The sequence below is a fragment of the Canis lupus genome, chromosome 5 (genome assembly GCF_003254725.2).
Source record: "Canis lupus dingo isolate Sandy chromosome 5, ASM325472v2, whole genome shotgun sequence".
Lineage (NCBI taxonomy): Eukaryota > Metazoa > Chordata > Mammalia > Carnivora > Canidae > Canis > Canis lupus.
The window spans coordinates 19,710,130-19,726,798 of record NC_064247.1 but is presented as its reverse complement, the minus strand read 5'-3'; the positions used below and the strand labels follow the sequence as shown (position 1 = coordinate 19,726,798).

General features: G+C 49.1%; 2 long non-coding RNA genes across 4 annotated transcripts in view; one reads left to right on the top strand and one right to left on the bottom strand.

The window, feature by feature from the left end:
• Positions 1–372: 372 nt before the first annotated feature.
• LOC112671318 (uncharacterized) lies at positions 373–13,904 on the bottom strand. 2 transcript variants are annotated; one of them, XR_007410685.1, is made up of 4 exons: positions 13,822–13,904; positions 12,333–12,386; positions 6,954–10,912; positions 373–1,754 (listed from the first exon to the last, which is right to left on the bottom strand). It is a non-coding gene; the product is annotated as an uncharacterized LOC112671318 (long non-coding RNA). The 2 variants fall into 2 exon arrangements; XR_003143537.3 differs by having other exon boundaries at positions 7,065–10,912.
• LOC112671317 (uncharacterized) overlaps positions 13,716–16,669 on the top strand; it is a 26,116-nt gene continuing 23,162 nt past the window's right edge. The window contains exon 1 of one of the 2 annotated variants that reach the window (XR_003143536.3): positions 13,716–14,222. This is a non-coding gene — a long non-coding RNA (uncharacterized LOC112671317). The remainder of the gene's footprint in view (positions 14,223–16,669) is intronic. The other variant, XR_003143535.3, reaches the window with a different exon arrangement.

Sequence of the window (16,669 nt, the reverse complement as noted above, 5' to 3'; positions counted from 1 at the left end):
GAGCAGGAAAGGGAGATGGAGACTCCCCCTTGATCAGGAAGCCCAGTGTGGGATCATGACCTAAGCTGAAGGCAGACACTTAACCGACTGAGCCAACCAGGCACCCCAAATTTATAATTATAATTTTAAGGAAGAATCCCTTGACAGAATAGAAATAGATAACTTATAGATAACTTAGTATATATATATATATATATATATTAGTTTTTATATTATTATTTGAGATCTTTATTAACAGGTGCCTGCAGTTTGTGGACTTTTTTGAAAACACTCAGCTTACAAACTTTTTTTAGAAAAGATGAGAGATACAGGGAGCAGGGAGAGGCAGAGACATAGGCAGAGGGAGAAGCAGGCTCCTTGTGGGGAGCCTGATGAAGGACTTGATCCCAGGACCCCGGGATCATGACTTGAGCCAAAGGCAGACGCTCAACCACTAAGCCACCCAGGCTCCCCAATAAACTTTTATTACAAATTAAAAATGTTCTTAAAAATCTTAAGCCAATACAAAACTATGTTAAAGCCTTTAAAGATGTATTGAGAAAAACCAGACTTAAAAGAAAAATTACAATAAAACAGGTTTGCTATTACTAAAAAGAGATATTGCAGTTAGTTCCGGTTATCTGGTCAACGGGGAAATAGTAAGCAATTAAGGGCTTCTTCGCCCACAATCTTTTGTTCATTGTTTATTGCTGAAATTTCATATTCATTTCTTCTTGTTTGACTACACCGGATGATGGCCACGATGGGAGGCCGGCAATGATTCAGCCCTCCCCACCCAGCCTTGGAAAGGAGCAGATGAATTCTCAGCTGGTAGATGAGCTTCTTTTGTCTCCTTGCCTTCCTGTGGCTTAGGGTTTTCGGCAGGGGTGTAGATGCTGAGATGGCTGCTGACCTTGGGTCTGCTGTCCTTGGTTTTCCTTATCTTCTTCACTGCCATCCTGTCTTGGCCAGGAGGCCCTGCGGAATGGTGGCCTCTAACGCCAGTGCTGTGTCGCTGGTCTACCCTGCCCCTGGCTGTCAGCCCCTCCATCCCCTCTCCCTGCACAGGTGAGCTGGACCACTGTGCTCCAACGCTGCCCACAGGTTCTCCACTGGGGGCAGGGGGGCACCTGGCCTGTGATGGGGCTGGCCCTGTGGGCTGAACTGCGGGAACACTCCCTATTGCTCCTTCTGTCCCCACTCCCACTGGTAATTCTGGTAATCCTGCTGTAATCCTTCGTGGGATCCTACCCTGTGGGTGGTGGCTAGAATGATTAGGGTCTCCTGCATATTGACTGCCTTGCCCTGGAGCCCACCGGGGTCTGCGACATTTGGCTCTGCACCTCTTTCTCAGCAGCATCAAACTCGGCTCTCTCTCCATCTCCTGCACCATGAAGGCACTTCTGGGGTTATTCTTCCTCGTGGCAGCCAGGTGTACCAGCACATCTTCCTTGGTGTCATTCCCACCGATGAAACTTCTTATCCGTTTCTCACATTGAGCTCTTTTACGGTCCCCAAGGATTGCTATGATGACTTTCTTGGTGCCAGAGGGGAGGCCCCCAGGCCACCTGCTGCCCCCAGGCCCCTAGGCCCCCAGGCCACCTGCTGCTCCACCTGCAGCACCTTGCAGGGCTTTGGGGTCTCCTTCCTGCTGGGGGTTGTTGTCCTGGTGCCCTGGGCTGAACCTCTTCCCTGGGTAATGGCAGCTAGTCGGGTGGCCCTAGGGCAGCTCGGGGCTTTCTGAGAGGCTGTTTTCCTAAGGTGGTACAGAGTGTCTGTAAAATGGTTAATAAAAAAAGCAACAGACTTGATTTAATAGTTCTATTTACAGGAAACATATATTATTTTTACATCAGTGGAACATTTGCAAAAATTCATCATGTATTTGGGACAAAGCAAAGCTTGATAAATTACAAATCGTAAGACTTGTAATAGGCCATGTTCTCTGACCATAATCTTTAAAAATCTGAAACTCAACAATAAACAACACTCTCCTTCCAAAAATAAAACCCTAGCAGTATAACGACTAACTGAAAGCAAGGTACACTTCTGTGCTTGTAATTTCAGATACAGTCATTTCTTTCTTAAATAATGCTACATTTAAATTATAACTAGGAAATAATTAAAAAGAAAATACTACACATCAAAACGTACCAAGCATAGCTAACTCTACTCACAGAAATTGTAATGGTCTTAATTTTCCCCTTTTTCTATTAGAGAAATTAGAAATAAATTAGGTAAGGGGGCACCTGGGTGGCTCAGTTGGCTAAGCGTCTGCCTTCAGCTCAGATCATGATCCTGGAGTCCCAGAATGGAGTCCCATTTTCGGCTCCTTGCTCAGTGGGGAACCTGCTTCTCCCTCTCCCTCTGTTGCTCCCCATCTGTGCTCCTCTCTTGCTCACTTTCTCACTCTCTCTCTCAAATAAATAAATAAATAAATCTTTTTAAAAAATTAAGCAAGTATTCAACTTAAAATCAATAGAGGATATGATAACAAAATAAACCAGAAGAGGCTAGAAAAACTAATAATAATACATGTTTAAATTAATGAAATGGAAAACAGTAAAATATTAGAAGAGCAAACAGTAAAAAAGCTAGGGTTTTTAGAAAAAAATATGACATAAGATAACCCCTGTTGACTAAAGGCAAAACAGAAAAGGCAATGTACATAATACTAGGGAAAAAGGATATAAGTAGCCACAGGTATGCAATACAGACAATAAATGAATATTATGTGCAACATATCTGAAACTCTAAAGGAAACATTTGATTTTTCTAGGTAAATAATAACCCCCAAAATTGACTCAAAGAGAGAAAAGAAATCTGAACAGACAATAAATGTATAAGAAATTAGAAAGATGGGATGGATCCCTGGGTGGCTCAGTGGTTGAATGTTCAGCTTAGGTCATGATCCCAGGATCCTGGGATCGAGGGCCGTAATGGGCTCCTTGCAAGGAACCTTCTTCTCCCTCTGCCTATGTCTCTGCCTCTCTCTCTCTGTGTCTCTCATAATAAATAAACAAAATCTTAAAAAGAAAAAAAAAAGAAGGGGAGGGTCTCTGGGACTGAACAGAAAAAATCTAGGAAAAAATCTCTCTGTGGGTTGATTTTAAATGTCACATAAGGGGTCTTATAAATTGATAAAGAAGACAAATAGTGTGATAGAAAAATGAGCAAACTATAGGAACTGGTGATTTATAGAAGGGGAAATACAAATAATCAATGAAGTTTCAATCTCATTGTGTAATGGAAATGCAGATCAGAGCACATATGAGATAACCACTTCAACTCAATAGATCCACAAAATATATACTTAAAGAATATTGATTCTAACAAAGAGCCTGATTCATCTCAAATTACTAGCTGTGTAAACTTAGGCCTCTCTGTGCCTAAGTATCTTCATTTTTAAAATGAGAGTAGTAATCATATCTTCACAGGGTTGTTGTGAGAAAGAAATGAGAATTTAGAACAATAAAGCTTAGAATGATGGTGTCTGGCGTGAAGTAGGTAGTCAATAGTGTTAGCTCTTGTTATTACTAATATAACAATTGGGGAAGTGGAATAATGGGCACTTAATGCACCACTGGCTGGTGTAAATTTCTCTCAGCATTTTAGAAAGTCGATTGGGAATTTATTTTGAAAAATTTTGGCCGGCACCTGGATGGCTCAGTGGTTGAGTGTCTGCTTCTGGCTCAGGTCATGACCTAGGTCCTGGGATCGAGTGCTGCATCGAGCTCCCTGCAAAGAGCCTGCTTCTCCCTCTGCCTGTGTCTCTACCGCTCGCTCTCTCTCTCTCTGTCTCCCATAAATAAAGAAATAAAATCTTTTTAAAAATTAAAATAAAAACACCAGCATATTAGTACATATTTGCTTCATTATTGTTTGTAGTGACAAAAAACCTGGAAGTGGCCTATCCCTCAGTAGAGGGATGGTTGACTGGGGGTGGTCTGTCTGTGGAATATTACATTGCCATTGTTGGAATGAGGAAAAGCTAGATCTTTCCCCCAACTCTTAGCCTCTGTCCTATACTGTGTCTCAATAAAATATACATTATAAAGAGTATTTTTGCTTTTCTAATAAAGACATCTTTAAAAAAAAAATTAAAGAAGTCAGCCCTCTGCTGAGACTCTAGGTATTCCCCTAGACTCTCCTAGAGATGGAAGGAGGGAGAAACCTGCCTTTGCCCATCTTGCTCTACTCTATAAGCCCAGAACCTCCTTCTGTCTCCTCCTTTATTCTATCTACAGGCAGCTGAGGAATGCAGCCCTTAGAAGGCTCAGATGGGGGATACCTGGGTGGTTCAGTGGTTGAGCGTCTGCCTTCAGCTCAAGGCTTGATCCCAGGGTCCTGGGACTGAGTTCCGCATCAAGCTCTCTGCAGGGAGCCAGCTTCTCCCTCTGCCTATGTCTCTGCCTCTCTCTATGTCTCTCATGAAGAAATAAAATCTTTCAAAAAGAAGAAGGCTTGGAGGGCAGGAAGCCAAGGGAAGAACACACCACAACCATCCTGGTAATCATGGGTCTTGATCCACTCCTGCAAACGGCTCGTGTGTACACTGTGCCAATGAAGACATTTGGGGACCAAGTTTAGGTATGTGGTTCAAGGTTAAGGTTCTGACTGCAGTGTGTGTATGTGTGTGTGTAAGAGAGAGACAGAAAGAGGGAAAGAAGACTGGCTTGTGTCAGACAAAAGCAGAGTGAAGAAGGAGGCAAAAATCACGATAGTCAAAATGCTATTTATGAAAATCAACAAGTGACAAGCCTTGTGTGCATGCAGGTTGGTCCCAGAGGCATTTAGAGGAGCGTGCTCTGCTCTGAGAAGTTGCATGGCTGCTAAGTGGCCCCCCCTCCACCATACAGGCCGAGTCTGGTGGGAGGGGTGCTGCACCAGGGGACTTACAGGGGATCAGAAGACCGGAGAACCAGAGTTCAGACAGATGTTCTGTGCCTCCCCTTACCTGTAGGGCCAGCTACTCCTAAGCCTCCCGGACAGAAAGCAAGCCTCCTGGGCCTTGAAACCGCTGGACACCCCTCCCCGACCGCTTGCCGCACTGTGCCAATTTTCCTGCTTTGCTAAACTCTTTCCTTGGTTGAAGCAAAACCGGGGAAGTCACCCTTCTTGGAATAAATGCCCTCCTCACAGGACGTGGGCCATCTTTCCCATCCTCCATGACAAGGTCCCGATCTCAGGGGGTTCGTAAGAGCTCTGCCCCAAATCGTGAGCCAGCCTCTGCCTCGTCCCCAGCCCCTCAGCATCCTTCAATCCAACAAACACTGTAGGGAGGATGGGGGTGGCAGGGGCACAGACAGCTTCTGCTGCAGGATTGGAGTTTGGGGGCTGCCTGCCGTCGCTGGCACTGGGAGCTCTGACTCTCCTGGCTTCCACGCTGGTCTTTGATCTCAACTGGCTTCCTGAACACCCTATTGCTGGCCTGCCACCCACCTCTCCCTGACAGCCCTGTGTCCCATCGCCTATCGCCTTCGGGTCTGTGATAGCCGCAGTGGCCCTGGTGGGTGGTCACTGGAAACGATCCTCTTCTGGAAGGCCGGCCAGCCTCTATCGGCTTAGCCACTTGCCTCGCACTACCTGAGGCTGGAAGCCGAACTTAGTCTGGTTTTTATCTTCCTTGGCGAGATCGTGGCTCTGCAATGTGGCTCTGCAATTCGAGGCGGCTGCCCCGGGCTGGCCCTTCCCATTATGTCTATTGCATAACAAGCGCCTTTGTTCCTGGCTGAGCAGCGACATTACTCAAATGTGACAATGCTCCCTCCGTGCCCCTCCTCCCCGGGTCTCTGCGTCTGCGTCCGCACCTCGCCGCCCTAAAAACCGAATCAGCGGGCGCCTGCTGGAAACTGATGCGTGATGCCTGAGAAGCTCGCTCCGGAGGTAAAGAGATGCCCATTACTGGCGCCTTCCCTTGCTGTCTCAGAACTGCTTGAGGGCCCTGTCGCTCTGTCAGCTGCGCAGGTAATGAGCTGTTAAGCCTCACCTACCTCGGCCAATTGCACGGTCATCTCCGGACTCACTTAAGCGTTTCTAGAGTTAGAGATTCCCAAGCAAGGCAGTAACCCCAACAGGTCATCCAGCCCATTCTCCAGCTCCCAGGCTAACCAGACTGCCAGCCAGCTGCCTAAGAAAAAAAGCGCATCCCGTGATCCCTGCAACCCTCGTAAGCCCCCAGGGGAGGAGGTGTTCCATTTCCATATTACAGATGAAAACAACGAGGCTTCGCAGGAGTACAAGGCTAGCAGGTGGTGGCACCGGCCAGGAACCCACGCTGAGGGTTTGTTTCACTCCCCAGACTGGCCCTGCAGACTTCGAAAAACACATTCAAGGTCATCTTCCCCTCCCCTGCTTCTCAGCTCCCCCCGACAGAATAGAATAGCACTTGAAAGGGGAACCTTTGCCCCAAAGGCAAGCAGAATCCCAAGTCTCTTTTTTTTCCCTAAGATTATATTTATTTATTCTTGAGAGACACAGAGAGAGGCAGAGACATAGGCAGAGGGAGAAGCAGGCTCCCTGAGGAGAGCCCGATGTGGGACTCGATTCCAGGACCAGGATCAAGACCTGAGCCAAAGGCAGATGCTCAACCCCTGAACCACCCAGGTGCCCCCAGAATCCCAAGTCTATCTCTGTGGAGCTGTGTTCCTTATAGGAGGAGGGTGGCAGGAGGTGGGGCAGTGGAAAAGCATGACTGAGTCCAGCTAGCAGCCAATCCCCAAACTTCAGGGACAGCACCATCTCTGTAAGCCAGGGCTTTCCTCTCCCCATCCCTGTACAGGGGAAGGAGAACAGACGCTCGTGTAATGCAGGCTTACAGGGTCTCCAGGCCAAGCTGCAGCCACCCTACTGAGGGCATCCAGGCAGAGACATGGCCTGACTGAAGCCTAGAGTCACAGACGGACAATTTCAAGCCTCCTTTAATGAAGTTGCTAGCTGCGCCCCCCAACCCCAGTCTGTAAGATGAGGCTCACTGAGTATGGAGAGCCGGCCCTCTTCTCTGAGCTGGAGGAGGAGATAATCTCCCTCACTTTGATCCCCAGCCCTGCAGGGTGGCTTATCAACAACAGAAACTTCCTTCTCACAGTTCTGGAGGCCACACGTCCAAGATCGCGGTGTTCCTATGGTCAGCTTCTGGTGAGAACTCCCTCTGGATTGCAGACGGCCGACTTCTCGTGTCCTCATGTGGAGAAAGTAACAGGAAGCAAGTTCTCCGTGAGATCTCTCATAAAGGCACCGATCCCATTCATGAGGGCCCCACCCCATGACCTCATCTTATCAAAATAACCTCCCAAAGGCCCCACTTGTACCATCTCATTGGGTGACAGAGCTTCAGCAGGACATTTGGGAGGGCACAAATGCTCAATCTAATCTGTAAGGGGCTAGAAGGTTTTTCCTTTCCTTTTTTGTTCTCTGTTAGCAACAAGAGCTGCTTTCATAGCTCAGTTCTCATGGCGTGTGGAGTGGGAAGCCCACCTAAAACGTATCACAGGTAGTGGTGCCTCTGGCCTCTCCAGACAGCCCCGCTCCCCTCACCTGCCAAGCGTGGCTCAGCCTGGGTTGCCCAGGGCTCCCAGGACTTGAGTCAGGGAAGGCAGAGATGGCGGGAGGGGGAGACCCGGGCAGGACAAGAGGGGAGAGAGGAAAAAATAGAGACAATGGAGGTGGAAGAGAGAAGAGGAAAGAATAATAAAGCAAGGAAGTGATGGATAAGGGCAGAGAGGCGACACCAAGTGCTTCTCACTATGGGGACTGCATTGGTTTTGAGGCCAGATTGTGTGAGATTCCAGCCTGCTGCTCGCTCAGGCCTGGCTGGCGATGGTTTTCCTGTGGGTGATCCAGCCTGAGCAGCAGGGAATAGATGCTGTTCTAATAATGATGATAATACTAATAAATAAAATGGCTAATGTCGAGGGGAATTAGGGCTGGGAAAAAAAGCTCACAGCGGTGGGAGAAGCCATCCCACTGCCCATTTGATTTCAACTGGTGTCTAATGGGGGGGTGTTCAATGCCTTAGAACGAGTGTTTTTGAGCCACAAAAAAACCTTGGACATCTTGGGCTTTCAACCTCCTCACTTTATAGCTAAGGCTCAGAGAAATTAAGTGATTTTTTTTTCAACACCACTCAGCAAGTGAGTAACAAAATCTGACCCAGGGAAGTCTGGCCTTCCAGTCTGGGAGGTGGCTTCCCAGGTCTGAGAGTCCGAGGGCTTCGGATGGACAGCCCTGAGTTCCAGCCCCGGCTCTGCCCTCTGCCCGGCAAGAGAGACTCGTTCTTTTCGAGTCTCCTCTTGGGGAAGGGTTTTGAGAACCATCATGATGGAAGAACAGAGTCATGTCTCCCTTGAGAGCAGCAGGATTCAGTGGTAGCTTCCCCTCGTGGTGCTGGAGGCGCTTGAGAACGAGGCCTGCGTCAGCCCGAGGGCCCGAGAAGCTCCGAGAGCCTGGCGCCCACTACAGGGACGTCCTGCAGCCCGCACAACAGGGACTTGCCATGCAAGCCCACGTCGCGTGGAGCTGTGACCACGGTCCCCCTTCCCACCTCCTGCCCGGGGCCCCGCCTTGCAGCTCTGCGCCATCCCATAAGGCAGCCACTAGCTTTCCTGGCTATTTGCATTTCAGTTCATTCACATGAGACAAAACATAAAATTCAGTTCTCTGCTCACGCTTTAAGCGCGGCTTGGCAGCCGGTGGCTGCCTCATTACACAGAGCAGTATAGGGCATGTCCGGGACTGCAGAGGCCCCTGGGCACCGCCGGCACCGCGGCCGCTTCTGTAGTTCTGTTGTCCTGGGGATGCTTGTCTGTTTCTGCTCGTTCTTCTTCTTTTTTTTTTCACTTTAAATATTATTAATTTATTCATGAGAGACACAGAGAGAGAGAGAGAGAGAAAGGCAGAGACACAGGCAGAGGGAGAAGCAGGCTCCATGCCGGGAGCCCGACGCAGGACTCGATCCCGGGACTCCAGGATCACACCCCGGGCCGAAGGCAGGCACCAAACCGCTGAGCCACCCAGGGATCCCTCTTCTGCTCGTTCTTCTAAATCACTACAAGCCCACCTGTTGGCGGTCTGCAGTCCCTAGGCAGAGGGACGGTATCACTGCCTGTCCCCTGCAGGCCCAGGGGGGCAGATGATGAGACGGAAGAGGTGACTTCCCGCTACCTGCAGGGGCTCACTTGCTGGGTCTCTTTCCTCTCCGTCATCCCTGGCTTCCTCTGTCACTCCCCAGCATCCCCAGTAACCCCAGGTTAAACACCTTCGAGAACTCCTCAGGCTCCAGAGTCCTGCTGAGTGGAGCTGAGCACCAGGGGATTTATGGCCAAATTCCCAGTCGGCTCACTCTCCCCCCTCCACCCCGCCATTTCCCCCTCCTTACCGTGACCTCAATTTCCAATCTGATGTGTGTGCTAACAATAAGGGAGCAACCGTAGCAACCTGCAAATTGGAATCTGAGGAGTCTAGGCTCCTGTTCCCCGGCAATTGTTGGCTTCTCTTAGCAAGAGGAGAGGAGACACAGGAAGGAGGCAACCGCTACCTCCTGCTTCCCCAGCAAGTGCTGTTTATTTTGCCACTCAAGTGAAAGGAGACGAGACTAGCAGAAGATGATACCCACCAATTTCCTAAACCCAGAGAGAAAGCGCCTCTGTCTTTGCTTCTTCAGTTTCTTGGTCCCAACTAAAACTCTCCATTAGCTCAGCTGTCTCACACATTCATTCACTGATTCATTCACTCACTCGTCTTCTTAACCAAAGCCGCATCTTTGGCATCACCTGTAGAGTTTTTGCAAAGCACACGAACCCAAATGATAGGCAGGCAAACTGAATCTGAGTTAGTGAAGGATGGAGATGGAGGGACATGGAGAGTGGAAGGGGTGCTGGGACTGGGCTCATGTGTTTTGCAAAACATTCCTAGCTTATTCTCTGGCTCCATGTTGGGTAGGAAGCCCTGCATTCATCCATTCCCTCATCATTCCTGCCTTTATTCATTCAACAAACATTCCTCGAATGCCAAGGACGGTATTAGGTGATGGGGAGACAGTGGAGCTGATGCAGAGGTTATTGGGCTTGGCCTCACATTAGAAACATCTGGAGAACTTCTGAAATTCCTGATGCCCGGGCTGTGCTCCAGAGCAATTAAATCAGAATCCCTTAGGGCAGGGACCCAGGTAGGAACATTTTTAAAGTATTTTGGGTAATTCAAGATTGTGGCTCAGGGTGAAAGAATTCTATGAAAGTGTGGGTTGGGGAGGATGGGGGGGTGGTTCTCACTTAGGCTTGTTTGCTGGGTGGGGCTCAACAAGGCTGCCCTCTAGATGGATGTGGTGACACCATACATGCAAGCCAGCTAATCATCTCCAGTGTCCTTCATCAGGCAGTGATCAGGGCAGAGAAGATGGGCCAGACTGACCCGGGGCAGAATTCAAAGGACACAAGTTTCAGCGCTGTCCCAAAGAGGACAGAAGCCTACCTCATGTTGGTCAGACCACAAACTAGAACTTGCAATGGTCTTGCCCCATTAACAACGTGAAATCTGATCAGGAGCAGGGACTGTGTGCTCGTGGAGACGCCACCATCTCTGGGGGAAGTGGCCGTGGAAAGGCATCTCTCTCATCTCCTTCTACTAGTTTTACTCCTTTATCAACATATTTGTCCATGTTTTTGTCAACATTTCTCCCAGGAGTCAGGCACTCTGGCAGACACTGGGGAGCTGGTCCCAGACTTGGTCTCAGTTTCTTTATCCATAATGGAGGGCATGAGGGAGGAAAATCTCGGACTTCTGAAAGGCTCTAGCATCACTTGCTTCTATGTCACTCTGATGAGGGGTTAGAGTGGAAACAGGATCTTTGCCTCCTTGAGCTGATTTTTCTCATGGCTGGTGAATAAATGCATATAGTTTTGTGCTGTTATGAGGCTGGCCCAACTGTCGTCCACTTCTGGAAATTAAAATAAATCCCAATCACATGTCTGCAATCAGGAGTTGAGCTCTGGTAAGAACTGTGCAGTCTGCAGAGTCTGTGGTGAGACCTCAGCCCATTCCCTTTTACTCCTCAGGGCTCCTTGTCTCTCCAGTCTGCCCCATCTCAGGAGCAGTGCTGTGTAAGCAACTCTATCAGCTCTGGCATTGCCCACACATTCCTACTTAGACAGCTATTTGTCTCTGTGGTTGTTGTTGTTCAGAGCCGAAAGTCCAGCCAGTGTGCTTTTGCCTAACAGCCCTTAGAGATGGCACCTGTTCAAGAAAGTCTCACCAGGCCAGTGCTCCTTACAGCAGGAAAAGAGCCTTCCAGAGTTGAGAGAGAAGGTTAGAAGGGCTCATGCTCTGTTCTGCCAGGAACCGATTTCCTTCTGTGTTGTCATACCCTTTGAAAACTGCCAAATGAAGGCTCTGCTATACATAAGGGAAGGCAGGAATTCTACAACTTGGAAAGAACTGGGGTCAGGGGATCCCTGGGTGGCTCAGCAGTTTGGCGCCTGCCTTTGGCCCAGGGCGCGATCCTGGAGTCCCGGGATCAAGTCCGCATCGGGCTCCTGGCATGGAGCCTGCTTCTCCCTCTGCCTGTGTCTCTGCCCTCCCTCCCCGCATCTATCATGAATAAATAAATAAAATCTTAAAAAAAAAAAAACAACTGGGGTCAAATCCTGATTACTATGTAATTAAGCTGAGCCACATGAAGTTCACTATATTCTTCTGTGTTATACCCACAGAAGCACAAATTTCAGGTGTTTCGCCCTATGGATGAATCTAATCTCTTTATGTCTGAGTTTGTTCATCTGTGAAATGGGGGCACAGCTACTTACCTAGCAGAATTGTGCGGAGCTAAACGAGATGGGTACTCATCCGTCCACACGGTACCTGAATACAATCCTTTCATGTAAAACCCGAAACCTGGCATCTACTAAGTGCCAGGGCACTGGCCCCCAAACCACAGCAGTCATCATGGTAATAAACCGCTTGACGGCCGGCTGGTCACCCCTCCTTGTCTGAGCCCCAGCCCCTGCAGGGCCCATGTCACATCCTGGCACGGTGAAGGACTGGGGTCACACAGACCCCAGAGCAGGTCTGAGCGCTGCCCTTTCCATCCTTAGGGCTGAGCAAGTCAGGCCTTCTAAGACCCCTGGCTATCCCTCTGATGAAAGGAAGGGGGCAGGAGGTGTCACTCTTCTTCCAGAGTTGTTTGGAAAATTAAATGATTGCATTTGCAAAGTGCCTGGTCAGAGTAGGTTCTAAATAAATGGCCTGAGGTCATAAGGGACACAGGGTGGGGACCTGACGGGATCAAGAGATGGGCCAGGGGGTGAACTGGAAGCTGGGCTGAACCCAGAAGTTTCCCTACCCATCCTCTGAGACATCACCTTGGAGAGAGGTTTCTGCTAGTTGGGAAGGATCCCTTTCCACTGGAAATTGTCCTGGAAAGTGAGAGAGAGAGAGAGAGAGGGAGAGAGAGAGAAAGAGCGAGAAACAATTACCATAGCCATTGGCAACCAGATGCCGGATGCAGCTAAAACCCAGTGCCTTAATTGGGGATTAGAGGCTGAACTTTACCGACGCACTGCCTCGGTGGCTTTGTTAATAGCTGGAAAATTCTCCATGCAGGTGCAGTGACCTTTTGTGACATGACCCAGAGGCTGTCTGGGCCCCAAGGAGTATGCTGCCCCCAGCCAGACACCGCGGCGACCTCCCCACTGGCCTCTCTCCTGCTCAGCAAACTATAAGTTTGCATTTATCCTTCCCCTGCCCCCTGCAGCACCAGCCCTGAGACACAGAGAAGGTAGACAGACCTACCAAGGACCTGTGCCTGTGTCTGGTGTCACTTGATAGGGCCTGAGCAGCCCTGGTGTCCCTAGATTTCTTTCCTTCCCATGGGTCACTTGGTCTGAACTTCTACCATTAGATTTAATAAAATCACTTTAAGACTCAGAACCTAAAACTTCTCTTTAAAATGCAGGTAACAGGGATCCCTGGGTGGCGTAGCGGTTTGGCGCCTGCCTTTGGCCCAGGGCGTGATCCTGGAGACCCGGGATCGGATCCCACGTCGGGCTCCCGGTGCATGGAGCCTGCTTCTCCCTCTGCCTGTGTCTCTGCCTCTCTCTCTCTCTCTCTCTCTCTCTCTCTCTCTGTGACTATCATGAATAAATAAATAAAATCTTTAAAAAAAAAAAAAATCCTGTCTTTTAAAAAAAATAAAAAATAAAAAATAAAATGCAGGTAACAGGGATGCCTGGGTGGCTCAGTGGTTAAGTGTCTGCCTTTGGCTCAGGTCGTGATCCTGGGGTCCTGGGATCAAGTCCTGTATCCAGCTCCCCACAGGGAGCCTGCTTCTCCCTCTGCCTGTGTTTCTGTCCCTCTTTCTGTGTCTTTCATAAATAAATAAATAAAATCTTTTTTAAAAAATAAAAATAAAATGCAGGTAACAGTGACCCGTCTACAGGGTTTCACGTGATCCAGGTGCAAAGTCCCATTATGATGCCATCTTGTTTGATTCCCTAGTGATCCTATAGATGGGGAAGGACAGGAGATGCTCTTCAAAGTTCCAGAAGCAGAACTGGGGCAAACTGGGGGTCGAGACCTGGTCCAGGCCCAACACTCAGTCCTCTCCCAACAGCTTTGTGTGCCTGAGCTTGGGGGGACTGGAGAGGCCAAAAGCCCCAGACAACCATTGTGATGGGGGGAGCAGGTGCCGCTGACCAAGAGGGGAGTGAAGGACTCCATGCTTTTCTCCACTTGACCTTGGTCATGGGCCACAAACCATCATAGATGAAGGATGTTTAGAACAGAAGTTGTGGGAGAAGAAAATAAGCCCCAGAGATATTCTGAGAACAAGGGTGAGAGCTCAGGATCTACCAGGACAAGTAGAGGGTCCTTCCTTGAAGCCCTTCAGCAGGGGACAGCTGCTCATCTCCCGCCGGGCCTGGCCGACCTCGGGGGTGCACAGGGTGACTCACAAGGCCTGTTGCACAGGGTGACCTCACAAGGCCTATTGACTGGCATCTGGCGTGTCTACCTCTGACCAGGCAGCACTTTCTCTGGTCCTCCTGGGTCCAGGAGGAGATTAACCCAGCAGCCACCCAGCATGGGTTGAGACCTGCTTTGCTGAGGGTGCCCCGGAAGTCACAAAGCAGGATGACTCCCGTTTCGATTCATGGAGCCTGAAGCCTAAACGGGGATCCAGGACAGACAGACATCAAAAGATGAGGAGGGACAAGACCATCTTCAATTTATTTGCAACTTTACCTAATTTTAAAGTATTTTATTACTTGGTATTATAACCTCCTAAGTAATTATCTGGATGTAAAGCATTTAGCCATGTGCTCTTGAAAGCACAAACGTGAAGCTATTGTTAGTATTTTTTTTTAAAGATTTTATTTATTTATTCATGAGAGACACAAAGAGAGAGGCAGAGACACAGGCAGAGGGAGAAACAGGCTCCCTGCAGGGAGCCCGATGTGGGACTTGATCCCAGGACCAGGGATCACACCCTGAGCTGAAGGCAGATGCTCAACCACTAAGCCACCCAGGTGCCCCTATTGTTAGTATTATAATTTGGGTGATTTTCTACTGAACCACAAGCTGCTTGACAGGGAAGGTGTATTTTATTCATTTTCTGTCCTCTGCACCTAGTCCTCTGTGTTTTGTGCCCAAGATTGCGAATCCTAGAAACCACCAAGGAGCTGACACTGAGATGCAAGTACACGAGGGTTTATTTACAAGCTCGAGCTTGGGTCCAAGTATACTCCACACAACAGAGCAGGGGCTTGGACCCTGAAGTGGGTTACAGCTGGGTTTTTTATGGGCTGGTCTAGGGGATTTTCAGAAGGGATGGAGGAATTTTTCCATTCCAATATGGGGGACAGGGTGGGAGAGTTTCTTAAGATCTGATATGGGATTCTCTGCTGAGGGCATTCTGAGCTCTGTTGTCTTTCTGATATGGGATTCTCTGTCAAGGACATTCTGCAGTTTTTCCTGTAAAGTTCAGCTCTTATTCACAGGGGCCTAAGACGGCTGTACTTGTGCTAATGCTAAACTTGAGGTGGAATGGCCTTAATTTTTTGGCCTCCACATGTGTTCTGAACCAAATACAGAAGAAATGTTTGTCAGTGTTCAATGAAGGAAGATCTTTGAAGTTGCATGAAAAGTCTGTGGAGGGATTTTTCTTTCCTCTAAAGATAAGAAATCTGAGACGCAGGGAAAGCAAGAGTTGGGGCTAGAAGACAGTCCATGGGAATTCTACATGGAAGGTGGTCAGGGAAGGATTTGTGGAGGAGGTGTCGCTTTTATAGGCTTTTTCATAATGAGCCTCAGAGAGGCATAGAAGGAAGAGGAATCTATAAAGGGAAACTGCATCAATGAACTCCTGCAGAAGGAAGAATGTGCTGCAGGGTTTAGAGCACAAAAGGTCCAACCCAGCCAAGACCAAGCCTGAGAGAGTCTTGAATGTTAGACTGAAGGTTGAGCTTTTACCTTAAAGCCCATCAGGGCTGGGGCACCACCCGGACCATGTTCCGCTGAGAGATACCAACCTTGGTCCTACATCCATTCAACGTGGGGGCTCTGCATTGGCCACTGGTACCAGACCCTGAAAGAATGGGTGTGCCTTCCCGCCAGTGCAGCACAGGGCCATCTGCTGGGTGGCATGATTCATTCATTAGCACCCGGAAGAGAAGATGAGCAATCTGCCTCAGTCCCTAATGAGAAAGATTGGAGCCACATGCTTATTACTGAGGGGGCCGCATTAATTATGGACTCTGAAAGGGAAGGGTGGAAGCTGTGCACCCGAGCTGCGCAACATCTGAAGAGGTGGCGGGAAGAGGTGGCAGGAGCAAGGTGCATATCACTCTGGCCCAACCTCCAGGTCGCACACTCAGTGCCCCCAAGAATATTCACTCAGCTCTGTATTCATTCATTCACTCAACAAAGACTTCTTAAATACCGACTGTGTACAAGGCGGCTAAGGCCCAGAGACTGGTGACTTGTTGGGAGTCAAGTGCACAATCAAATACTCAGAAGAAAATCTGCTGGGATGGACTTACCCAAAACATGGACTCCTAACCTAATCTGGGGGTGACCCAGAGAGACAGGAGTTATCTGGAACCCCTTGTAAGCCACTTAAGAGGCTGGTTCTTTAACTTTCCAGCAAGGGGAACCACTGGAAGGATCAAGAAGGAGAGTCATGTGGTCAGATCTGCTCCATCTCTCCCCATGGCACCCAACAACACCCCTCACTGCCTCCTGCCTCTCTCTCCTCCTTCAACCTGCCTGTCCTGAGCTCCAGCTGGATTGGATGGCAGATGCCAGGATGCTCCACCCCAGGGCTTCTGGAGTTGTCATGTCCAGCAGCCAGACAACTGTTTGAAGGCAGGGTGACCAATGGTGGGAAGCATACTGCATAGACCACGTGTTCACTTTGTTCCCCCAACCTGACCTAAGGTAGAGGGCAGCTGTACCAGATCAAGAGCCATCAGGGGACCCCGGACCAAAGCTGTCATAAGACCTAGCATTGGGGCTATGGCATCCTAGAGACCACGTGGCAGGGGGCCATCTAACAGAGCTCTAAGCTCCCATCACCCTGATTCACCACTGCGTGCCCAGTGTTGAGCACAGATCCCGGAGGAATTGTGAATGAAGGAAGGAATGAGTGAATGCATGAATATCTGGGTCTCAGCTCAGTCATTTTCCAATTTGGTGACTTTGG